The following is a 26,410-nucleotide window of genomic DNA, read 5'->3' as shown; positions in this document are numbered from 1 at the left end:
TATTGAAATATAGAGAGTGCATAAAAAGTCTTACTGCAGCCACTTTTTATTTGACTGTTTACAGAAATGAAGACTCAGAAAACTCTGGACAGATATCTTGCCTACCATTCCATAATAAAATCACTCACAAATACTTTAATATCACTGTAAAATAAGTAAATTTATAAAGCAAGTCAGTAAAGTAAAAAAAAATAATTTATAAATAATATTTTCCATAAATAAATGCACAAATATTTAAAACAAATATATTTTTCTTGATAACTTATACACATTTTCTTATCCCTTTGTTTATTTATTTATTTCACAATATAATACAATATAATATAATATAATATAATATAATATAATATAATATAATATAATATAATATAATATAATATAATATAATATAATATAATATAATATAATATAATATAATATGTATTCAAACTGTGTTCAATTATTCTGAATGCTTTTTCAGTCTTATTATTTTCTCTCTGTTTTCCTTCAAGCTATTAACCTTTGCTGCTGCTGGTAATTTTAGAATATCTGAACTGATATAAAGATGCATTTCTGATTTTTATCACATAGGCTTTTAATGTGTTTGCCCATTAATATATTAGGTGAAAACAAACCGTTTTAGATATAAATAGCAACACTGCTGCAAATTAATTTTAAAGCTGTGAATATTTTGAGTTTCATTAAATGAAACACTCATAGGTTATACCCTCAGCATGTGATTTTCACAGCACGGTTCGGTTAAGACTGATATAATTCTTTCTATCTACAACAATCAAATCAAATCTAGGTGCATAGCCAGAAGGTCAAACACTGAGCGCCCATGTGCACACACACACACACACACACACAGGTTTTAGCAGTCAGCGAATAACTATGTTACAGTCCCGGGATTGTAATGGATTTTTCTCCCTAATCCCTGTATGTCCCTTCCCCATCCATATTTACCTCTGGATTTACACTTCAATGAGGGGGTGGTACACCATGATAATGCACCGCACACTTCTGCCTGGATGACACCTGCTACTGTATATGTGAACTTGTATTCATGCTTTTATGTACCGCATTCACATTTATTTGCATGCAGAACCTTTTCCCTATCTGTTCTGGTTTGGCCAGTTTTCTGCCCAACTTTGCTTCCGAAGGATAAAAACAAGTTGGGACTGAGGTTAGGATTACGGAAAGGCTTATATTCCAGCGAAAATATTTCACAAGAGGAATTAGATCCGGAAGGAGAACACGTTGTCTCAGGTTTGATTCCGCAGGGGATGACTATCTCCTCTTCCAATGGAAATGATATATGAACCAGCCCAATTTACATGACTATACATAATAAAAATAGGCATCAAGCACATCCTTAACATGAAACCTATTCACCTTTCCTTTGCAGCTAACACCTTTACCGTGTAATCCCCTTTATCATTCCCAACACTTTTCTCATCCCCCTTCCTCTCTAGGTCGACCGTACCTCCTTATCACATGCGGTTTATTGGATGTCTCCAACGAAAGCCTCAATAAATCCATAAACCCATGAAGATGACAGAAGAGGGAATATATGATATATGCTGAGAGTCACATCCGTATGTGTGTGTGTGTGTGTGTGTTAGTTTGTAGCTGGGGAATGGCTCATACCTTACTTTCTCCTTGTCATCCCTGCCAGGCGCATGACCAGTGGTGCATGAGTGTGTATATATATATGTATGTGTGTGGTCTGACAATACGACTTGTCCTCCACTGTGTCCCACAGGCATCTGTGAGAGAGCGAGAGAGACAGAAAGAGGCATCTAACTACTTACGGCAGCCTTTAGACACATGGGGCTTCGATTTCCTGTGTTAAAGGTGAAGTGTGTAATTTTTTCGATGTTAAAATACTTTCTTCTGTGCCGGTGTAATGTGCAGAGACAACTATAAGTAAGCCGTTCTTAGGAAAACTTCACAAGTAAACACTGTGGCAATAGCTTAACATGTCAGTGTTTGGTTTAAGACGTGACGTACTGGGACTAAATAAACAGTTTAGGGCCAATGCACAATAATAATGATACAAAATGAAAAGAATAGCTAAAATGACATTTTGCTGAAAATGTACTCACCCTCAGGTCTTCCAATTCTTTCTTCATTGGAACAGATTTTGATAAATTTAGCATTACATCACTTGCTCACCAATGGATCCTCTGCAGTGAATGGGTGCCGTCAGAATCCAAACAGCTGGTAAAAACATCACAATAATTCACAAGTAATCCACACAAATCCAGTCCATCAATTAATGTTTTGGGAAGTGAAAATCTTTGTTTTTGTAAGAAACAAATCCCTCATTAAAGGGATCTTACCAAAATTCCAGTCCATAGTCCATACTAATGCTTCATCCAAGTAAAAGGTTCATCCGCTGTCATCCTCTCACATCAAAATCCACCAACATATTTGTTTTGAACAGTTTTGGACTGTTTTCTGTTGTAAACGATACTTGATTTTTTTTTTAGCATATTTCTCTCCTGATTCAGACAAGACGACTATTTCACTGGAGAAAGTAATATTATGTATAGAAGACATGGATTATTTATTTATTAGGGGACTTGTGGATTATTGTGATGTTTTTTTTTTTTTTTTTTTCAGCTGTTTGGACTCATTCTGATGGCAACGATTCACTGCAGAGGATCCATTGGTGAGCAAGTGATAGTACATTTCTCCAAATCGACTATTCAATGAAGAAACAAACTCTTTTGGTTGAAACAAACTTATCTTTTTGATGGCCTGAGGATGAGAAAATGTTCCGTACATTTATTTATTTGGGTGAACTTAAATATTATCATTACATTCAATAATTGTAAAAATATTTTTATCATAATTCAACGAAAAAACTAAACAAAAAATCAATTAAATTAAATACAAATTTTGATTAGAATTGAAAAAGTGTAATTTTGGTGCAAGTTCAGCATTCATCATTTGGTAAAGGTTACATTTGGCTACATAACTTCGAAAAACCATAAACGACCCACACTACATTAAATACATTAAATTCCTGGTTCATAAGGAGAAATGTACTGACCACAATGCATTTTGTGCAGTAAAGTATTCCCTACTGCAAGGAAACAACTGATATTCATGAGACATTTATAAATCAAAAATGTTATAAACACAAGCCTCATGCAATATTTCCATTTTGTTTGTTTATTGTTATATTAACATCACATTACAGGAGCAAAACAGGTAGCAACTGGCAATTAACACCAACTTTAATGAACGTTGCAGCTTAAGTAAAGACAAGATATGACATCCTCAGCAACATCCTCAGCATCTCCTGTCCATGTTCCCTATATGTAGCCTATATATTTATATCATTTTATATAGTTAAACAATATCACACGAAGATCGAGCACTGTTTTTTTTTTTTGTCCGAAAATAGTCATGATTATGTGATTTTATAACAGTTCAAAGAAGTTAATATTAAGAGACTTACACTTTAGACACCATATTGCCTGTTTTTGCTCTATTTCACCAACAAAAATAACTCCAAACACAGCCACAGCACTATTTTGCGTCTCTGAGCAACATGACAGAGTTTCTTTCCTGAATGAATCAACCATTTAAATGATTCTAAATGAAACCTGTTTTGGAGATGTATTTACACTGTTTTATGGTTGCTTTTGTTGTTAGGTTAAGTAACTTGCTGTTTTGTGACATCTGGAGTAATTTTTTTTACTCAAAATGACCCATTCATACTCAAACACTATTCACTGATTGTCATCATCATTGTGTATCATGTGCCAAGTAATCAGGTCTCTGTGTTCAATTGGTTAATAACTATATTGAGTCAACATATTACCTAAAAATGTATAACGATTGTAATTTGTGATTGTAACTTAACCACATGCTTTATAGGCATTTTTTTCAGTGCTATGTTTTTTGAGTAAAGTTTACAAACCATGACTGAGTGAAATGTACTTGAGTATTGCAGGATAAACTTAAAATAATTAAGTAGAAATTACTCATCAAACTCTACCTGGCCACGTTAAATTTACTTCTTTCCTTTGCTAATTTTAGATAACTTAGTTAAGTAGATTTGACTTAATTTTGTATTTACATTTTACTTAAAAAATATGCATGCAAAAACTTGCAAAATAAAAAGTATATTTAACTTCTTGTTTTTTTCAGTGTAGGAGATGTTCCATTAGCAAGTTTAATAGAGCTATTGCTACCACAGTACATATTTTTTAGACTTTTGATACTTTTGAAATCATTCTTTTGAAATCATTCTGAAATCAAAACTGATGAGTTTTCTTGAATCAAATATAACATTATGGCTTGCTGTATCAAAAGCTTTTATAAAATCCAGAAACAGTATTAAAGTGTCTCCATTTAATAAATCACTATACTGCACTAAATCAATAACTAAACGTATATTAGAAGAAATGTGGCGACCTTTCATGAATCCACATTGAGTTTCATCAATTATCTCATTTAATGCATTTTTCATACGTTTTGCAAAACTTGATGCCTTTATTTTATAATCTATTTTATGAGATAGGTCGCCAATTTTCTAATAAAAGGATATCTTATTGAAGTTTAGGGATCAAGGTGATAACACCATGGCTAAGTGATGTAGGTAAGGATCCTTTGTTGATGGCCTCTTCATTTACCCCTAACAGGAATTTAGATATATCATTTATAAAAAAAAAAAACTTTATACAATTCCGATGTAAGCTCATCATTTCCGGGGCCATTTGTTGTTATATCTTGTTCAAGTGGTGTGAGTTTTTGACAAACAGTGTGAATGAGAGGTCTGTATTGATTTGCAGCTCCTTAAGATGTTCCTAAGGCAGAGGCACAGACTGGATGAATAAAACAATGATTATGCATTTCTCTCTGTCTCTCTGCATCTTGTCTCCCACACAGCTCAGTCTGACTTCCCACCATCTGCTGACAAACCTCAGAGATAGCGGCCCTCCTCGTCTGGTCACCATCTGACTGCAGCAGTCAAAGAACCATTTTCATGCTATTTGAATAACATGCTGCTGACCCCGCCTCCACACTTACTGAAGAATGATAAAACTTTCTGTGCTTCTTTGAAATAATACATGAAAAGAGAGATTTTTTTTCCTCTTATGAAGTATGATGTCTAAAGTATGTCTGTTTCTAAGGAATAGAAAATTATATCTCACAATTCAGTTTTTCTGTCATGGAAGGAAAAACTATTAAAATATAAGTAAATAATAATAATAATAAAAAAAACATAATTTTGTTCTGCAAAACTCATATTTTTCAGAATTTTAAGTTGAACAATTTTTAACAAATTTAGTGAATTTTTTGATAAAACAATTCTCAATTCTGAGAAAAAAAAAGTAAGAATAACTCGTAACCAACAGTTGTAACTTTTTTTCTTGCAATTGTGAGTTTGTATCTCCAATCAGAATTTATCGCTGGAACCATTTGTTTTATGAGAAAGAAGCAAGACTCCATCTGAATCTAAGAATATTTTCATTCCATAATTTTTCTTAACTTCCTTACCTCTCTGTTTTCTGTGAATAGACTGTACACATTAGTGTGTGTGTGTGAGTGAGAGAGAGAGAGAGAGAGAGAGATAATGAGGGAGGAACAGAATTTTTTTTAAGCATGTAAAAAGCCCTATTCACATAATGGCATTTTATGTGATTAATACCGCCATTGACAAAATAGGCAAATGGATTTTTTTTTTTTTTTTCTGTCTGTGCAATATCCATTTGGATTCTTCTGTGATTATAACCAGGGCAGATCTGAGCCTAATCCTGATGGCCCTGCCCGGATCTGCTCTCAGAGGTGAGGGCTTAACTCTGACATAGTTCAGAAATCTTCATGGCCACTGTGATGGGACAGCATGGTGCGAGAAGGAGTTCAGTGAGGTGAACTTAGGTGAATTTTATTTCAAAAAGAAGAAGAAAAAAGGAGAAAAAAAATCTGCCTCAAATGCTAATGCACAGTTATTATTAGAAAGTTATTAACAGAATAAAAATGCAGACAGAATATGCATATACTGTACAGGTGCATCTCAATAAATTAGAATGTTGTGGAAAAGTTCATTTATTTCAGTAATTCAACTCAAATTGTGAAACTCGTGTATTAAATAAATTCAGTGCACACAGACTGAAGTAGTTTAAGTCTTTGGTTCTTTTAATTGTGATGATTTTGGCTCACTTTTGACAAAAATCCACCAATTCACTATCTCAACAAATTAGAATACTTCATAAGACCAATAAAAAAAAACACATTTTTAGTGAATTGTTGGCCTTCTGTAAAGTATGTTAATTTACTGTATATGTACTCAATATTGGTAGGGGCTCCTTTTGCTTTAATTACTGCCTCAATTCGGCGTGGCATGGAGGTGATCATTTTGTGGCACTGCTGAGGTGGTATGGAAGCCCAGGTTTCTTTGACCGTGGCCTTCAGCTCATCTGCATTTTGTCTCTTGTTTCTCATTTTCCCCTTGACAATATCCCATAGATTCTCTATGGGGTTCAGGTCTGGCGAGTTTGCTGGCCAGTCAAGCACACCAACACCATGGCCATTTAACCAACTTTTGGTGCTTTTGGCAGTGTGGGCAGGTGCCAAATCCTGCTGGAAAATGAAATCAGCATCTTTAAAAAGCTGGTCAGCAGAAGGAAGCATGAAGTGCTCCAAAATTTCTTGGTAAACGGGTGCAGTGACTTTGGTTTTCAAAAAACACAATGGACCAACACCAGCAGATGACATTGCACCCCAAATCATCACAGACTGTGGAAACTTAAAACTGGACTTCAAGCAACTTGGGCTATGAGCTTCTCCACCCTTCCTCCAGACTCTAGGACCTTGGTTTCCAAATGAAATACAAAACTTGCTCTCATCTGAAAAGAGGACTTTGGACCACTGGGCAACAGTCCAGTTCTTCTTCTCCTTAGCCCAGGTAAGACGCCTCTGACGTTGTCTGTGGTTCAGGAGTGGAATACGACAACTGTAGCCAAATTCTGTGTGTGGTGGCTCTTGATGCCTTGACCCCAGCCTCAGTCCATTCCTTGTGAAGTTCACCCAAATTCTTGAATCGATTTTGCTTGACAATCCTCATAAGGCTGCGGTTGTCTCGCTTGGTTGTGCATCTTTTTCTTCCACACTTTTTCCTTCCACTCAACTTTCTGTTAACATGCTTGGATACAGCACTCTGTGAACAGCCAGCTTCTTTGGCAATGAATGTTTGTGGCTTACCCTCCTTGTGAAGGGTGTCAATGATTGTCTTCTGGACAACTGTCAGATCAGCAGTGTTCCCCATGATTGTGCTTGACAAATCTGACCTCAGAAGACTACAGAGGGTAGTCCGGACTGCTGAGTGAATCATTGGTACAACCCTCCCCAGTCTCCAAGAACTGTACTTATCCAGAGTGAGAAAAAGGGCTGGCAAAATCATTCTGGACCCCTCACATCCAGCACACTCCCTCTTTGAACTGTTGCTGCAACCTGATCTCACAGAATTCCGTGTAATGTTCACAGACTTAATTAACCTCCGAATCTGTGGTGGCATCACGGAATCGCCGAAAATTCCGTGATGGGCTCACAGAAGGCATCAGCCGTGGTCCATGCACGGATTCACTGGTTCAATGTAAAAAAGAGTGACTCCGATGCAGTTATACTTTCACTGGAGTACCTGACCCCACCCCTACCCTAAACCTACCCAGTTCTGAACAATAATGACGATAAATGTCCCAGTATCGCGTCGGCATATTGATGCTAAGGGTTTCCGTGCGTGGAGCACGGCTGATGCCTGTCACTGACTTACGTTGGTATCACTTCTGTGAGCCCATCACGGAATTTTTTCTGTGAGCCCATCACGGAATTTTCGGCGATTCCGTGATGCCACCACAGATTCGGAGGTTAATTAAATCCGTGAACATTACACGGAATTCTGTGAGATCACGTTGGTTGCTGTCTGGTAGACGCTACAGAGCTCTGAGCACCAGGACGGCCAGGCACAGGAACAGTTTCTTCCCTCAGGCAATCCATCTCATGAACACTTAAACTCTTGAACACTTAACAATTTTAATTTTTTATTTAACACACATACATAGGGGAAGTCATGGCCTAATGGTAAGTGGTAACCCAAAGGTTGTGGGTTCGAGTCTCAGGTCCGGCAGGGATTGTAGGTGGGGGGAGTGAATAACCAGTGCTCTCTCCACCCTCAATACCACGACTGAGGTGCCCTTGAGCAGGCGCCGCAGCATTGGCTGCCCACTGCTCCGGGTGTGTGTGTGTGTGTGTGTGTTCACTGCTGTGTGTGTGCACTTTGGATGGGATAAATGCAGAGCACTAATTCAGAGTATGGGTTACCATACTTGGCCACATGTCACGTCACTTTCACTTTACTTATTACATTTCAAATTTGCATCTAACATACCTGTACATATTAAATTGTCTATTTTGTATATTGTGTTTGTGCTATTTTGCACATTGTCTATTTTGTATATCTGTATATTATTATCTTTATTATCTATGTCTTGTCACTGTCATTCTGTCGCACTGTGGAGCTTCTGTCACCAAAACAAATTCCTTGTATGTGTAAACATAAACATACCTTGCAATAAAGCTAATCCTGATTCTGAGACGTTTCCTTCTGTCAAAACTACTGCATTGAACATACATAAATATTATTTTTTACAAAGTTTGCATGCCTCAGGCGAAAATTGCCACTTTGACCCCCCTCTAAAAAATAGTAATTCAGTAAATATTCATCCATAACATTTAATATTTTGGCTTTCATCACTATACATGATTATCTTTCTTCAGAAAAAAATATTAGCAAAATCTAAAATTTGACCATTAATAATTTGAGCTGGAATAATTAATTTGATTCCAATATATATTTGATGGACAGTCATACATAAAAAATGTTTTATTATTATTATTGTGCACAATAGTGTGTGCATAATACTGTATATTTCTATATGTGATAATACATTGCAACATTTAGAGCGTAAAAATGAAATGTCCTCAACATTATCATCTTGATGTTTTGAAAGAGAAAGAGACTTTTTCACCTTGATTTCTGTTGAATCTATTAGTTATTTCTGGCCTCCATTTTCTGTGCCGCTGATATTGTCAGTGTGTTCAAACATGGCTGTGTGGGCGTTCAGCCATTCGTTGTGCTCCACTGACTGCTCAGATTATCGCCATCCATCATTTGTTTACACTCTCATTTGGAAAATCGAGCTGTTTTACTCCCTGAAATTATAATTTGTCCCCAAGGCCACGTAAGGTGAACGTCAGCTGTGTTTTTTTCTTTCTTGTTTGTACTCTTAAGATGCTTTCTCAAGTCAGAATCGACCTCTGGTCCGTGGCACACTTCAGATGGTATGCTGACGGACATTCTTTGTTTTGCCTTTGGTTTACGCCTTGTCTTTTCTTGTTTGTGAAGATGTGAAGGTGAAAGGGAGATGCCAGAAAAGCTGGCGGCTTACGTCGGTGTAAGAGCACTGTAGGATTGATGCTACAGGGCGAGGCTTTTGATGTCGCAAGTGACCTTTGTCATTGGAAACATTCTCAGACACAAGCTCAGGTTCAAAAACAAAACAAAACAAAACAAAACAAAAGAAAACTAAATAATCATGGTCAACAGTCTTACTGTTTATTGACAAAACACAGTCTGAATAAAATAAAATAATAAAATAAAATATTATTAAAAATAATTTAATTGAAATAAACTAAACTCAAATAAAATAAAATAAAGTAAAATAAAATAATTTTGGTCGTCGTTTTTAGTATTTATTGACATAACAGTCTGAAGCAAATATAATAAAACAATTATAAATTATTAAATTGAACAAAATTAAAAATCAAAAATCAAATGTAAAATAAAATACAGTAAAATAAAATATACAATTGGTCATCAGTTTTACTGTTTATTGACATAACACAATCTGAATAAAATATAATAAAATAAAATATTATAAATGATTAAATTGAACTAAACTAAAATAAAATAACACATGTTATAGTGTAAAATAAAATGAAATAAAATAAAATACATTTTATAGTGTGAATGTAAAATAAACAAATAATTATGGTAATCAGTTTTACTGTTTATTGACAACAGTCTGAATAATATATAATAAATTAAAATATTATAAATGATTAAACTAAACTAAAAAACTAAAATAACATTTTATAATGTAAAAAAAAAAAAAAACAGAAAATACATTTTATAGTGTTAGCAGAATAATTATGGTTATCAGATTTAGTGTGTTTGTGTATTGAAAACACAATCTGATTACTGATAAAGTAATAAAATGAATAAAATAAATAAATAGGAATAAACTAAAATAACTAAACCAAACTAAAATAATTATGACCATCAGTTTTAATGTGTTTATTGAATAACAGTCTGAATAAAATAAAAATAAAATAAATAAAAAGTTTAATTAAATTATTAAATTAAATTGAAATTAAATTAAATGCAGAGTCTGAATGTATAAAACAAACTGCATCAAGTTTATTAATATGCATACCATATAATAAATTAAATTTTATTTTGATTGACAGCCCTAAATAATAACAAATTATTATTCTGGCATTATTATTATTATTATTATTATTATTATAGACTTTTGAGTCAATGTTTAATTTTAGAGAGAATATGTTATATCCTATATATAAATGAAATTTTGCCTTACAAGCAGGCCCAGATGGAATATGTACACTTTTTCTATTCATTTTGGCTGGAAATATGTGGAATAGATGATCAAATGAATGGCAGCTGAAAGTATAATAAAATGATCTAAAACATTCAATAAATGAACACACAAGGGAACTTTGTAAAGTATGGAAATGTGCAGTGCTTCACATGGAATTCTACAGGCGCATATTCCACACGGGCCTGCTTACACAACGTTAAAACTGAAGGTGGAACACGCATGCATGAGAAAATGTGACCTATCTATGCATGATTTATGGGGCACTTGAGAATTATTGGTATCTGGTCTTGCTCTTTTAGAGATAACACAGACAGAAGCTTGTATCACTGATGGTGTTGGTAAGACATGCTGACCTACAAGTTCTGCTCATGCGTGAAACCGCAGGGAGTTCTCAACAACAGCCACTGTCTGCGTCTGCCGATTCCACTCGCTTGGGCAAAAAATGCAGCAAACTCAGGGGACAGCTTTATTTCTACAGAAACGGGATCATAGAATGCCATAAATCTATCATGTTCTGTCATATCTGACATAATTCATCCATGCATGGAACGTTGCATGTCTGGAGAGCATGCGGTTTTGTATGTGTGGATGCTATATTTCTTTGGATTCTTCTCGAAAATGGGCCGTTTCTGCTCATATGTAGTATTCAGAGTGAAACTGAACTCGACATGGTGTCCAAACACTGCATATCCAGTTTGTATCATGCAATCTGAAAGGATTTTATCAGCCTAAATTACATATTAGACCTAAAAATATCAACGCAGAAACTCCCCTTAAGCTTAATGTAACAAAGCATCAAATCTTTTGGGCTGAATTATCTTCTTCTGAACTTTAGATGCTCTTTTGTTTTGACCCCAGCACTTTAATAATGCACTGTTACATTCATTGTGCATTATTCATTATTCACTTTCTCCAAAAGTTATTCGTAAACCACTAAGTAGAATGTTTAATATTCATAATGTTTCGTAGAATATTTTCAACATCATTTAAATTAAAAAAAGCTTTAATTCTTCTTAGAAAACCAAACGCCCTGGCATTTAGCGCACATATGAATGATGTGTACCGAGACATATTAATTATGTATATAATATGTCTCTGTGTTTCTCTCTTTAAAGTTCTTTGGTCCTTTTTTCTCATGTGTGTTTGCTTTGTTCTTTTGATTGATTTTCTTCAGAGTTATTGCTATTATTTAATCTTTTATATTTGATCTCATTTAAGAGCTAGTAATTTCTCTTAACTTTATTGGATCTGAATTATATTCATAGGCATTTATGGTCCATGATAAAATCAAACAATGTTCAGTAATGTCTTACCAGCTGAAAAGACAAGTGTGGATTTTTCTGGTTTAGTGTTATTATTATTATTATTATTATTGTTGTTGTTGTTGTTTAAAGAAATAAATATTACATACATAAAACATAAAATATGTGATGACATGAAAAATAAACCCAAAGAAAGAAAGAAAGAAAGAAAGAAAGAGAGAAAGAAAGAAAAGAAAACTTTTTAAACATTTAAAAACTGGAAGTTTTGAACGTTCATGGAACATTCAGAAAGTTATGAGCAAACATTTTTACAGTAATTTTAATAGAACGTTTTCAGGCTTTAATAACATTCTCAAAATGTTGGCACAAAAACAATTTATACATCAGTCATGGAATGTTTTTAGGAACATTTTAGTTGGATGCTCTTCAATCTTCAACCTTCATTTTCTCTTTTCTGTGATGTTCACAGCCAATTAGATGACGAAGAAGATGAAGTTTTGAATGTTATTGAACATTCAGAAATAACATTTTCATAACTTAACAGCAACGTTAGAAAAACATACATTGTTTTGTTAGCTGGGAAACAAATGAATTTGATCCTAAATCATATACTTATATAGCATTTTCTTTTTTGAATAAAAGACTTATGCTAATATACATTTCTCATTTCCTCTTAGCTAAACAAAAGATCCTTTTGAAATAAATGGTAACTTGACAAAGTTTGCGCAGTTTTCTAGATTACCCACTGACACATCTTACCCCAATCTCCTGATCTGCGCTTGAGGGCTACGGTGCATTAAAATAAAAAGGGAAGATTTATTTTATCATTTCAATGACTGCGCCGGAGTCTGTGTGGATCGCTTACCGTCATAGCCTAACAGCTGGCTTATTAAAAGCTATCCCATCATGCCCTCTGGAAGAATCCCTTTTCTGAGGAGGTTTCTGAAAATAAACTGATTATACAGACATAAATGTTAGTCATATGCAGTACGCATTTGGCCTGGTCTAACAAGAAACACAGCAGGACAGATTTTCGCAAATTTAGCAGTGAATTTTTTTTTTTGTAAGAAAGAAGCCTTTATGTTTTTGCCTGCTGAAAAATAATACAGATAATTGTAGCTAATTAGCCAATCAGTGCCATAATATGAAATAAGAGACAATATACAGTATTTTCTCAAAGGCTCTTAATGAGAAGAATATAAATTCCCAAAGTGGTAATTGTTGCTGGCTGTGATGTGCAAAAACACGGCTTATCAGTTCAGTCTAGCATATGCTGATTAAAATGTAACTTTGAAGGTGGTACAAAAACATTTCTCTTGAAATATGAATGGTGAACCTGACCGACCCACTTCTTTGATCATGTTTCTCGGCCTAAAAAATGCTGAATCCCTGAGGAACATAATGCACAAAGCATGATAGTTGGGGAAATCTGAAATGATGCTTTGAAATGTTCCACAGACTCTAATTTTCTAGCTGAGGTTAATAAAACTGCAGCATTATTATGGTACAGAGGAATTAACGTGAGGAAATCCACCTTGGAAAAACTAATTTGCTTTTTAATTGCACACTTTGAACAATAAAATGCTTTATTCATCCGAACTAAGAGTCTTCATGGCTGAGAGCTCTTCATAATGACTTTTGATGACAAATTGAGATCTAGATAAATATAAAAACTGACCAAATCTAGATAAATATTTGGCTATAATATTAAGACCTCAACTAAAGGAATAGTTCACCACAAAATGAAAATTTGTCAACAATGTACTCACCTTCATGCCATCCAAGATGTAGATGAGTTTGTTTCTTCATCAGAACAGATTTGGAGAAATTTAGCATTACATCACTTGTTCACCAAAGGATCCTCTGCAGTGAATGGGTGCCATCAGAATGAAAGTCTAAACAGCTGATAAAAACATCACAATAATCCAAAAGTAATCCACACCACTCCAGTCCATCAATAAACATCTTGTGTTTTTAAGAAACAAATTCATTAAGGCATGTTTTTCCTTCTTTTAAACTATCACGCCTGGTCTAAATACAAGTCCATAATCCATAATAATGCTTCCTCTTGTGAAAAAGTCTGTTCCTGTTGTCCTCTCTCATAAAAATCCACCAACATATAGTATTTCGTTTGGACTGTTTTTGCTTGTAAACATTGCTTCATCTGTGCATATTTCTCTCCTGATCCAGACGAGACAACTATATTCACTGAAAGCAATGTGTGACCCTCGACCCCCCCCCCCAAAAAATGTTTCTTATGCTCATCTTTTCACTTTACAAGAGGTTAACTGATGGACTGGAGTGGTGTGGATTATTTGTGGATTACTGTGATGTTTTTATCAGCTGTTTGGACTCTCATTCTGACGGCACCCATTCACTGCAGAAGATCCATTTGTGAGCAAGTGATGTAATGCTTTCTCCAAATCCGTTCTAATGAAGGAACAAACTCATGTACATCTTGGATGGCCTGTTTTGGGGTGTTTGGATTGGCGGTATGGTTCCGTTCTGGGCAAGAACTCCCTGCACATCCATGCAGCCTAGCATGGATGAGAGCAGGGAGAGCAGTGACAACCCCCCAAAACAAAACCATATGCTGATATCCCCCAACACAAACTGATAGCAAAATCTCAAAGCCTTGATCAACAAAGATGTTGCCCTTAACCAGTGACTAAAACAAATATTTTGGCTAAACCCACATAACCTGTAGCAACAAGCATGTTGCCTTCAACAGATGACCTAATCAAAGACTATAGAATACCCAAGACGTGTCACTCGTTTTGAATGGGGAAAAAAATGCAACGCTCAATATGGCTGCTCAACCGCAGGAAGCCCCGCCTTCTGAATGAAAAAGCCAATCGCTAATCGGTAAAGTCAGCGTGTCACTGCAACTGCTGTTACAAGTCCTGGTTGCTATAGAAACAATCAGCGATCTGAGACGTGCACTCAGGACTGCGCATGCGCACACTGGCTGATATAGCCTGAAAAAATAAGCTTTTTATAACGCTATTTGAGCAAAAGAAACAACATTTATGATACAGTTGTTGTCAGATTTCTTTGGTGATCTCAACCAAATCGTAAGCTTAGTGAACACTTTTGGAGAATTTGATGTTTCCCCATTCAAAGAGATAGGAGCTGCACTTCCATGCCCGAGAGGCGTTTCAAAGATGGCCGCCGAGTGACATGACTTGTCTTAAAGAGACTTTGACCTAATGAATATGTCGCCAATACCTTAAAAGCTTAACCAACACGTTCTCAATAACACCAGATAGGCTTAAGAAAAACATGTTTCCAATTCAGTTGAACAGCTTTAAGAACAAGCATGTTCTAAATAACGACCGGATTGCTCTGGAACAAGCATTAAGAACAAGCATGTTCCCAATACGACTACAGCTTTTAGTACAAACATGTTCCAATAACAACCAGATAGCTCTGGGACAAGCATGTTCCCGACAATACAACTATAACTAAGAACAAGCATGTTCCCAATACAACCAAGAGCTTAAAGGGATAGTTCACCCCAAAATTAAAATTTGCTGTTAATTTACTCACCCTCAGGTCATCCAAAGTGTGGGTGACTTTTTCTCCAGTAGAACAGTAAAGAAGATTTTTAGGTGAAACCGTTGTCCTTGGTAATTCATAAAATGCAAGTCAGCGGCTGCTGGTTTTTGAAATAAAAAAAAAAACACAAGACCAAATCAATACCCGTGGCTCCTGGCGATACATTGAGGTCTAATGAAGCGAAGCGATTGGTCTGTACAAGAAAATGAACACTACTTACAACCACTGATCTATATATAATGACTGGATCGCTTGTTGCGTTCTAAACTGCCAACAGGCAGTGAAGCCACCGGAAGTGTTCGATCCGCCATCTTACTATTCCCTACCAGCAGAGAGCACCATTGATTCACATGCAAACCGATGACCTAAAATCACCCGATTTCACGCAAATCAGTCAAACGGGATTAGTTTTTGTGTTACGTGTATGTAAATTAATTTTTACTTCAGATGTTATCTGCAATGTTTATGGTCTTTTTGGGCAGGATAAGCTATATATTTAATTCGTTTAGGTGGGTGTGTCTGCTGCGCACTGCCGACACAGGTAATGTTAACTGATCCAACACAAAATATAGCTAATTTCTTTATGTACGTAATTATTCAGGAATCATTAAACATGAACGTATTAGTATCAGAAATTGATTTGAATATACAATGAATAATAGCCTCTGTTACTATATTGCAGTAACAGTACAACATATTACACTATGTTGTACTGAAATGAAAAGCTTAAAGGGATAGTTCACTCAAAAATGAAAATTCTGTCATCATTTACGCACCCTCAAGTAGTTCCAAACCTGTATGAATTTCTTTGTTCTGCCGAACACAAAGGAAGATATTTTGAAGAAAGTTTGTTACCAGGCTGTTTTGGGGAACCACTGACTTCCATAGTAGGAAAGCAAAATACTATGGAAGTCAATGGTGCCCCAGAACTGCTCTGTTTCCCACATTCTTCAGAATATCTTCCTTTGTGTTCAACAGAACAAAGATATTCATACAGGTTTGGAACTACTTGAGGGTGAGTAAATGATGACAGAATTTTCATTTTTGGGTGAACTATCCCTTTAACTTACCATGCGTCATCTTGCAATAAAGCTTCTTGCTTCTTCCGTACTGTAAGTTACTCAGTTAATTCTCTGAATAAATTATGATGTGTATATTTTTAGTGTCATGATTGATCTATTTCAGATCTCCAAGATGCTTACATTACCGTTTATGTAAAATGTAACATTTGCTAAATTAATAATTTATATAACCACCGTTTAAATCATTACCTGCTTCAAAACGAATGCTGTTAAAAAAATCATTGTTGAAACATTTGCAGTTAGCTTACAGTACGAATAAAAACACTATAACAAAATTATAAACAATGAATAACTGTACAAGGCGAAGGTGTATGTGTATACAAAGCATAAATCTTTCTTCAGATTTCAGAATGAGCACTTTGTGATTTGTTATATACGGTATTTTGAGGTCGTGTCTGTCTGATGTTTATCATGTTCATCTGATGTTCGCTACTGTAATGTATATGAACGTAAGTTTTTAATAAGCAGGGGAAATTCACAAAATTTTTTAATAACATGCCTAGGGAGTTTGCATTGTAAGAATACACAGGGATACTTCAGATTTAAAAACGCTGACTTGTTAGGTGATGTTTTCTCATTAAATTCGTACGATTTCCTATTAATTTAATAGAATGTATGGGAATGCTGGGGAATACCAATATGGCGGCGCTGCTGGCTTCACTTTCATGACGTCATGAGCAATCCAGTTCTCTATTATAGATCAGTGCTTACAACAATATTGCCTTTAATCCACAGCCTGGGCAAACAGCTGTCAGCGCATTCACGACTGTCTATAGAGCGCGACCTCTCTGTCACATGACAACGGATGCACGGGCGCGATACTGGAGCTGAAGACGCTGTTTGTTAACAGTTAGAGTGAGAGAAAGCATGAGGAGAGATACTCACACTGGAGCTGAAACAGTTAATTCACGAAAGAGATAGAGGACGTGTGTTTTATTATTTGTCAAAATGGTACTTACCTGTGCTTATCCTGGATGCTGGAACAAGTTTAAAAAAGTAAAATTACATCCGCGTCATCAGCTCCAGTATCGCGGCCATGCATCCCTTGTCATGTGACAGAGAGGTCGCGCTCTATAGACAGCTGGTTGCCCAGGCTGCGGATTAAATGTAATACTGTTGTAAGTAGTGTTCATTTTCTTGTACAGACCGATCGTTTCGCTTCAGTAGACCACAATGTATCGCCAGGAGCCACGGATATTGATTTGGTCTTGTTTTTATGGTTTTTGTTTTTTATCTCAAAAACCCCACATCCAAAAACCGGCAGCCGCTGACTTGCATTTTATGAATCACCAAGGACAACGGTTTCATCTAAAAATCTTCTTTACTGTTCTACTGGAGAAATTAAAAAAAAAAAAAAAAAAATCACCCACACCTTCGATGACCTGAGGGTGAGTAAATTAACAGCAAATTTTAATTTTGGGGTGAACTATCCCTTTAAGAACAAGCATGTTTCCAATACAACCAAGAGTTTAAGAACAAGCATGTTTCCAATACGACTAGAGAGAACAAGCGTCTGATACAGGAGAAGAATCAACGCTGAAGTGACGGCTGCATCCGAAACTGGAAAATGCTGCCTTTGGTGGACACATTTCGAGGAAGGAAGGCATCTTGACACGTCGAATCCAGTGTTAGCCTTACTTCCTGCCTCCTGAGATACCTTCATTTGGTCGATATTTAAAGGCCGATATTTATATTCCTTCGCTGCCTTGATACCCACAATCCTGTGTGGTTGAGCAAAACAAAGATGGTGTCTGAAGTTATTTCTAGCGAGAAATCATTATTAAGTAATTAAATATCCGCTTAGTTATCAACAAGCTCGTTCTATTTTGTTCTATATCATTGAACCGTTCTTTATTGCTGGGGCTGCTCCAATACAAGTGTATTGCCAGTACACAGATAGTACCTTACATTGACAACTAAACAACTAAATGAGCCTAAGCAATGTGGATAGCCATAGCTACACGCATGTTGCCAATAACCTGAGCGCATTAAAAGGAACTTATCTTGTGAAGACGTTCGAGAGAGTGAAACATAGCAGCTGTGGCGAGGATGCATGATTTCTTGATATCGTTCTTGGGGATGAAGTTCCCATCTGAACTTGTTCTCGAGTCGGTCACATAACTCCTGGACTCCATTTCAATAATGTAGTGATGCGTGAAGTAATGCTAACTCAGTCACTTCCAAATCAGGCAGCTCATGATCAATGCGGTGAATTGAAGTGGTCAAGTTAACGAAATTGAATGAATCGAAGGTGCATTCATTGGGGAAACGAATTCCACTCGCTAAATTCCTGATTCCTAGTGGTGTTTTGCCTGCCGAATTCACCATTTAATTAGCTATTGAGCAATGCGAAAACTGCTGATAAACTGAGGGACCTTATATATGGATGCTTAGATATGTGTCATATTCCTATAGACCCTTTTTGCGCCGACGTCACGATTACGTTACCGCGCTAGCTGGAGGCAAAACAAAGGGAAAACTGGAGGCGGCCCATTCAAACCAGCGCAGATTCGGCTACATAAGGAGCTTAAAATATCATCTTGATGTGATGTTGGATGCAAGAATCGACGTAGTACAGGCTCCGATTTGAAATTTTATCGCATACCTGCTGCCTCTGCCAGACAAAAAACCGACGACAGCTGTGTTTAAACGAGATAAAACGAGCGGACTGGACAGAAACTCCAGCCATTGTTAAAAAAACAAGGTAAACAAACTTCATAGCTAGAGTTAGTGAAGCGGTCAGTGGAATCTTTCTGCCTCCACCTAAGCTGGATTCGGCCCGCGGGCCGCCAATTGAATAGCCCTGCCCTACACCAACCCTACACCTAAACCTACCCCTTACAGGAAACTACAGGCATATTTAGATTTTCAAAAAACGTAATTCTGTGGGATTTATTAGCTTCTTTACCCGTGGGGACCTCAATTTAGGTCCCCACCGTGACACGAGTCCCCATGAGTCTGTGTGTATTCAGGTTTAAGTCCCCACCTGAATAGAAAAACAGGTACACACACACACACACACACACACGACTACCATGATTTTGCCAAGTAAGACCTGTTCCTAAATCAGCATATTTTATTGATCCTGTCTGAAAACATAGTCCCTCTGGCCCTAAACCTAACTAAACCCTAAAATCAGAGGGAAATGACAGGTGGTGAACACTGAATAGCACAGATGCAATGTGAAATCACCATTTGATCAATTAATTAAATGTAACAGCCTACAAATAAAAATAAACAAATAAAAAGACATATTTGTAATCTTTAATTAAGTTATTTTAATTAAGTTAACTGTAATCTCTTTTTTTCCATAGTTGCAACGCTATTTGCTGTTGCTCAGTGTTGCTTTGAGCTGATTGGTTAAGCTGACTGTCACTCAGGAATCTGGCCAATGACTAGCGAGCGCCGTTTTCCGCTCAAATTTGAATGTACACTTTCATAGCAGTGTCTGTCAGTGTGTCGCTGCTGCTCGGCTTCTGCAGTCTGCTGCGGTCTCTCCTCTAGTAATGGCTTTTATATGTATTATCTGAGTGTTAAATTCATATTTTGAGTGAGTTTGTGTTGTGGGATGATGATTGAGAACGAATAAACGCGAATATGGACACTTCTACCAGCAGCTAACAGACAAGCAAACTGCAAAAGGTAAGTACCTTTTATTAATGTATATCCTAATGTTTTATAGTTACATCAAGATTGAAGTAAGATGCTAATCGCGATTACATATCATTTCTCAATGTCCCACCAGTTAATGTGTATTACTTTAGTATGAGCTAATACTGTTAGCTAGGGCTGGGCGATATATGACCATGTCACACAGAAAACCGCGCCTCGCTTGAATGCTCAAATACAGACAGTCATCTCAAGATTCACTTGACTTAAACACAGTCACTAATGTCTGGAGTCAAGATAAACATTCAGGTGGAAACCCGGTGACCTGTCCGTATACTGGATCTGTGCTTTTGGTTCTTAAAGTGACAGCAGTATAATTTAACCTAATGTTACCTGCAGTCGGTCATAATTTTAATCAAACAACAAAATACTAAAGAGAAAATGTATTTAACTGGTCTTTGTTCTGTTGCATTAGTCCTATTGTTTGTAATTTGCTACTTTGATCTTATACATGTGATATATAATATATAGTGTTGTGAAGTAAAATTTCCTATATTGTGAAATAATATGGTCATATCGCCCACCCATACTGTCAGCTAGTTTTAAGATCAAACCCATAAGAAAAAAGTGACAGCACTTTGAAATGAGTAACCTGAGAACACTGTCATGTAAACTCATTTGGCAGAGAGGACCTGAAAGCATGATCCTTGGACTCCTTGGAGAAGAATACTGTATGCAAAACAGGATTTTGGATCAGCTGTGAAGATTTTGTATGGAGCTGGTGAGTCCATTTTTGCAAGCCCATGTCTCTGTCAGTAAGCAGACAGTGTTTTATTAAACAAATTAATAATGTGTGTGTGTGTGTGTGTTGTGTGCGCTTCCCCCTCATGAAGTTTTGGAAATGAAAATCTTCTACCATATGATCTTCAGAGGAAGTGAGTATTCATGTCTAACATTAATACATATTATATAAATCTATTTTAAATTAATTTTCACAGTATTTTTCTTCCATGTTTTTAATTTGTTTTAATACCAGACAAAACAGGTGTCTTCTGACATAATCTTTTTTTCTTTCTCTTTCTCTTTTTTTTTTATTTTTCCCCCAGCTAATCCAGCCGATTGCTGGCAATTTGGAGGAGGACTGCTCTTTATCTGCTGTGTCTGTCACGTCTGGCCATGCAGGGCTCGCAAAATTTCAAAATCCCTGGTAGCCCTTCGGGCAGGTACTCTTCAGATTTTGGTAGCCCGAATTAAAATATTACTATTTTATTTTATTATTATTATTATTATTTTTAATATAGAAAATCAGATAGGAGTTTAAACGTCAATCAAAAATATTTTCAATACACAAATATCAACAAATATGAAGGAAGGAATTTTATTTCACTATTTACAGGGTATCTGCAGAATTTTTAAAAATATATTTAAGGCAATTTATGACCCATTTTAAGAGCTGCACAAGTAAAATGAACACAGTATGAGCGGGGTTGGACAATGTCTATGGTAACATACAGTTTTGAGTCATAAAATTACATGATTTACAGTTCAGATACAGGTTTTCACAAAAACAAAAATCTTATACAACAGCGTTTCAGGCTATAGGCCGTTTTTATGAAAAGGGATCAATCAAGCATATAAATTATGTTAATTTAAAACGTATAAATCTTAATTGTCTTAATTGTTTAGATTTTTAGAAGGCACATCAACTTCTTTCTCATTTACAACTCTGTGTTTGCTGCGTAAAAACATGAGTTGATATTTGCATTGATCTGACCATAAACAGTAGGAAAGGCTATTTGGAAATGCAGATTCACTCTCTGCCACGAGGTGGCGCTTTAGGAGCGCTGAAATATTGCGGTTTCCCCGGAAACGCTGTACACAAAGCAGCTCCGCGCTCATAAACGCTTCTTTATCAGGAATTATAGTTAAAATGCCAACGACACATTTCTGAGGACAGTCGGTTACCTTCAGATACATTCACATAAAGACATCCGCGCCGCGTTTTGACTTGAAACGTGCAGCGCTCATATTTATTCAATGACATCCTTGCCTTTTGAAGTTTAATCCTGCCATATCGCGCGACTCTTGTCTTTCCGTTCCCAACTGTAAGACCTCTTGAAATTAAAATTAAGACATTTCTTTTACCATTTAACGTATTTAAAACTTTTTATGGCCTTAATTTTGATACAACTCATTTTAAGAGTTTTTAAGGACCCGCGGGAGATCTGTATTTAAGGAGCCCGTCGGGCAGGCAGTGATACATTTTGGTAGCCCGACTGGAAAACACAATAGCCCCGGGACGTCGGGCTAGCGATTTTGCGAGCCCTGCCATGGACCTTTTGTTGTATGTTTTGGTTTTACTTATTACACTAATATAGCTATTAGTTTTTAACTAACATATGTAGAATTAAAATACATATGTTTGTCTACATATATTAGAGCTACAGTGGTGCCCAAAATTATTAGAACACTATTTATTTTATACCAGTTAAAAATGGTTTTAAGTCAGTTATTTCTATCTTTTGCTGTACAGTGTCAGTAGGAAATATCAGTTTACATTTCCAAGCATTCATTTTGCCATTAATTGTAATTTTTAGATTTTTGTTTGCACAAGGAGTCTGACAACAGCCAGTACTCCACAGAGATCTGATCTCATCGTCTAAATCCAGAAGAACATGTGGCAGTGTCTCCAAGATGCTTCAAGAAACCTACCTGCAAAGCTAAAAGTTTTAGGCACTTGTGTAAAAATTCTGTTAAATGAGGATGTTGTCAAAAATAATGCCATAAATAAATTTTCTTTATTAATGAACTTTTATAACTAAATTAAATCAACATTTATTGTTACCATCCTTTGCGTTTAAAGCAGCTTTTTCTCTAGGTGCACTTGTGGTTAGTTTTTCAGGTAACTTTTCAGATAGGTTTCTTGAAGCGTCTTGGAGACGTTGCCACAGTTCTTCTGGATTTAGTCTGTCTCAGTTTGTTTGGTTTCTTCATCACATTCCAGACAGACTGATGATGATGAGATCAGATCTCTGTGTGCAGCACTGGCTGTTGTCAGACTCCTTGTGCAAACAAAAATCACTGGATTATTGGCAAAATATGGCAAAATTAATGTTTGGAAATGTAAACTGATATTTCCTACTGAAACACTACAGTAAAAGATAGAAATAACTGACTTAAAACCATTTTTTAGCTGCTGAAAATACTAGTGTTCTAATCATTTTGACACCACTGTATATGGAGCCCACAGGAGTCAGTAGAATATTGTGGATTAATATAAGACTTATGTTATGTACTCATGTCCTCATCATGAGAGTAACCCTAACTGATAAGATAGAAATGCACTGTTTTAGCTATTCAATTCCTCCTGGGGCTCTGAAGAAATGTTTATGAAGAATTCATTGATGATGTTATTTTACATCTGAATAATAAAATTGTGACAATCTTATACATATATTTTAGTATTTTTTTTTTCAGTTTAAAGGACTAGTTCAATTCCAGAATGAAGATTTGCTGATAATTTATTCACCCCATGTCATCAAGATGTTCATGTCTTTCTTTTTCTGTCGAAAAGAAATTAAGGTTTTGAGGAAAACATTCCAGTTGACTCCCACTGAAGTCCACTATATGGAGAAAAATTCTTTAATTTCTCAAAACTTTAATTTCTTTTGACTGAGTAAAGAAAGACATGAACATCTTGGATTACATGGGGTGAGTAAATTATCAGGAAATATTTATTCTGAAGTGAACTTGTCCTTTAAGTTGAATATATTTAATTCAACATTTTTATGAAACTGTTCTATGTTCTTCACCAGTACAGTATTTTAAATGTAATTGTGCTGTATTTCTTTTAAATTTTAATTTCTTACGGCATCTGTACAGACTTTGTATTTTGTCTTCTAAATAAAACTGAATTTTCCATCTTGAGCATGCTTTGACACTTTATTGAAGGCTTTTGATTGTAATAATTGGTAAAATAACAGTGTTTCTTAAAATAAGGGTTTTACACTGTAAACAAATGACTGGCAGCTACGGCTGCCAAACAAAAACCGTAAAATTAAAAGTAAAATATCATAATTGTAACAAGGAACAATCTGTAAAATAAGGGTTTTACACTGTAAAAAAAGTCCTGTAAAAAAAAACTGTCAAATGACTGGCAGCTACGGCTGCCAAACAAAAACCGTAAAATATCGTAATTGAAACAAGAAAAATCTCTAAAATAACAGTTTTTTTCTGCAAAACCTTTAATGAAAATTTCTGTAAAATGATTGTTCTTGCACTTTATTTCAAATAAAGGTATTTTATTGTAATTTTAGTGTTTTTGTTTGGCAGCCGTAGCTGCCAGTCATTTGACCGTTTTTTTACGATTTTTTTTTTTTTTACAGTGTATTATGTATTAAACAACTGACCGATCGCAATCGTGATGTTGCTGCTCTATTAATTCGACTGCAACCTGCCTGATCTGCAGGAGAAAACCACCATTCGTCTCAGGCGCCATTACTCTGCTAAACATGCAGAGCCGTATACAAGGATGAGATGAGGCATTCAGTTCTGAAAAGGCCCATCTATGCATCAATAACCATATTACTGGGCCAACAGTTAAAATTCATGGTCGTTGAAACATTTATTTGTTGTGACTATTCAACTGGTCTGTGCTGCTGACCCTCAGGTAATTTGAGTTTGAGACCCCAGAATTAGTTGATGGCAGTTTATACATTTATAGATTCTGAGCGAAGGCAAAATCAATTCAGCAGTTTTAACATTTGCTTTTCACTAATGTGTAGCTCTTAGTAATATTATTTCCCATTTAAATGTAAAAGCCCACTGTTTAACTTGCCGCCGCAGCAGGTACCATAATGAATTTACCGAGCCCCTCGTGTGCAGGGAGATACTGTAGCTTATTTCCAAACATCTGCTTAATTAAACATGAAATAGGTGTCATTTAAAGTCTTAATCTGTCAACATTGTTTATTTATCAATGCATTTAACTTTTAATTAGCGAAATTAATCATGTTGATTCTGTCTAATTAAACATTACAGCATGAGCTGCCCTGACTGATACTGTACGGTATGACAGGAGCTGCAATCCATCTCATGCTTTTAGGATCCAGCCAGTCGACAAGTGGTGAAGCTCTGGGGCGATGAGGAGATAGTGCCAAGTTTCACCAGGATCCAACAAACAATCCTGGAGAGTGCGTTAAGGTTTTACGATTTGACAAATTCAGGGGAACTTCGAAACCAAGAGCTAATTTATTATGTTACGGGAACAAATTGGATAATTAATTCAGAAATTAACTTGTGTAAATATTTTATAATTTGACTGTTTTAGTAATTATCATTGATATGTTTTCAGTACTTTCAGTGCTGCTTTCAACCAGGGTTGCTATCCTTAAAGCCCTAAACACATTGCACAATTTTTGGCTGTCCCAGATGAACGATTGGCATCATGAAACAATCGTGGTGATTTCTGTGATCGTGGCTCCTAATCGGCCGGTGGTCCTGTGCCGTACATTGAGAGAGGTTCAAAGACGGCCATTGTCACGGTCGTTGCGACCAAAGATAGCCTACGATACAGCATGATCATTTCACAGTGTGTTCGCAGGTACGATCCACGTTTACTGACCAACCAATAAAAATGCGACATGAAATCAACGCGACATGGTGCTAAAACATAAAACTGCTTACCTCAAGCTCTTATGCCTTCCTCTTTCGCTGCTTCTACTTTTTTTCAGCACATAAAAAATACTACTGCTAAAGTGTTTCTTTATCATGCTCTTTTTGTTTATCACTAGCGCATGATGATGACGTTTTATTCTTCTGTAGTAACGTGCGTCGTAGCCTACGAGTCAACAGGTGTCATCATCGTACAGTCTACACGCATGTCGTAGCCAAGTTTATTAGATCCATGTCACACAATGTGACATGCAGTGATTTTATAAGGATTGCTAAAATTGTGCGGTGTGTTTTGGGCTTAACTAAGCTAAAAATAAGACAAACCATTAAAAATTACTTGAAATAAAAGAACAAACATTAACTGAAATAAAATATAAAAAAAGTAATATATATATATATATATATATATATATATATATAGTAGTCAACATTTGAAGTGGATCAAAAAAGTTCATCAAAGTTGTCCTAAGACAAGAATGCATTTTGCTTTTAGGTTTTAGGACAACTTTGATGAAAGGTTTTGATCCAAATGTTGACTACTGTGTAT

At 35.9% G+C, this 26,410-nt stretch overlaps 2 long non-coding RNA genes across 3 annotated transcripts; one reads left to right on the top strand and one right to left on the bottom strand.

The window, feature by feature from the left end:
• Positions 1–12,189: 12,189 nt before the first annotated feature.
• LOC131548342 (uncharacterized) lies at positions 12,190–26,145 on the bottom strand. Of its 2 annotated transcripts, XR_009273121.1 has the most exons (4): positions 17,541–17,624; positions 15,491–15,599; positions 12,807–12,894; positions 12,190–12,395 (listed from the first exon to the last, which is right to left on the bottom strand). It is a non-coding gene; the product is annotated as an uncharacterized LOC131548342 (long non-coding RNA). The 2 variants fall into 2 exon arrangements; XR_009273122.1 differs by lacking the exons at positions 15,491–15,599; positions 17,541–17,624 and adding an exon at positions 25,876–26,145.
• LOC131548341 (uncharacterized) lies at positions 20,033–22,658 on the top strand. The gene is made up of 4 exons (XR_009273120.1): positions 20,033–20,223; positions 20,876–20,971; positions 21,084–21,125; positions 21,297–22,658. It is a non-coding gene; the product is annotated as an uncharacterized LOC131548341 (long non-coding RNA).
• Positions 26,146–26,410: the final 265 nt, after the last annotated feature.

Source organism: Onychostoma macrolepis, chromosome 10 (genome assembly GCF_012432095.1).
Source record: "Onychostoma macrolepis isolate SWU-2019 chromosome 10, ASM1243209v1, whole genome shotgun sequence".
Taxonomy (NCBI): domain Eukaryota; kingdom Metazoa; phylum Chordata; class Actinopteri; order Cypriniformes; family Cyprinidae; genus Onychostoma; species Onychostoma macrolepis.
This window is presented reverse-complemented; position numbering and strand designations above follow the sequence as displayed.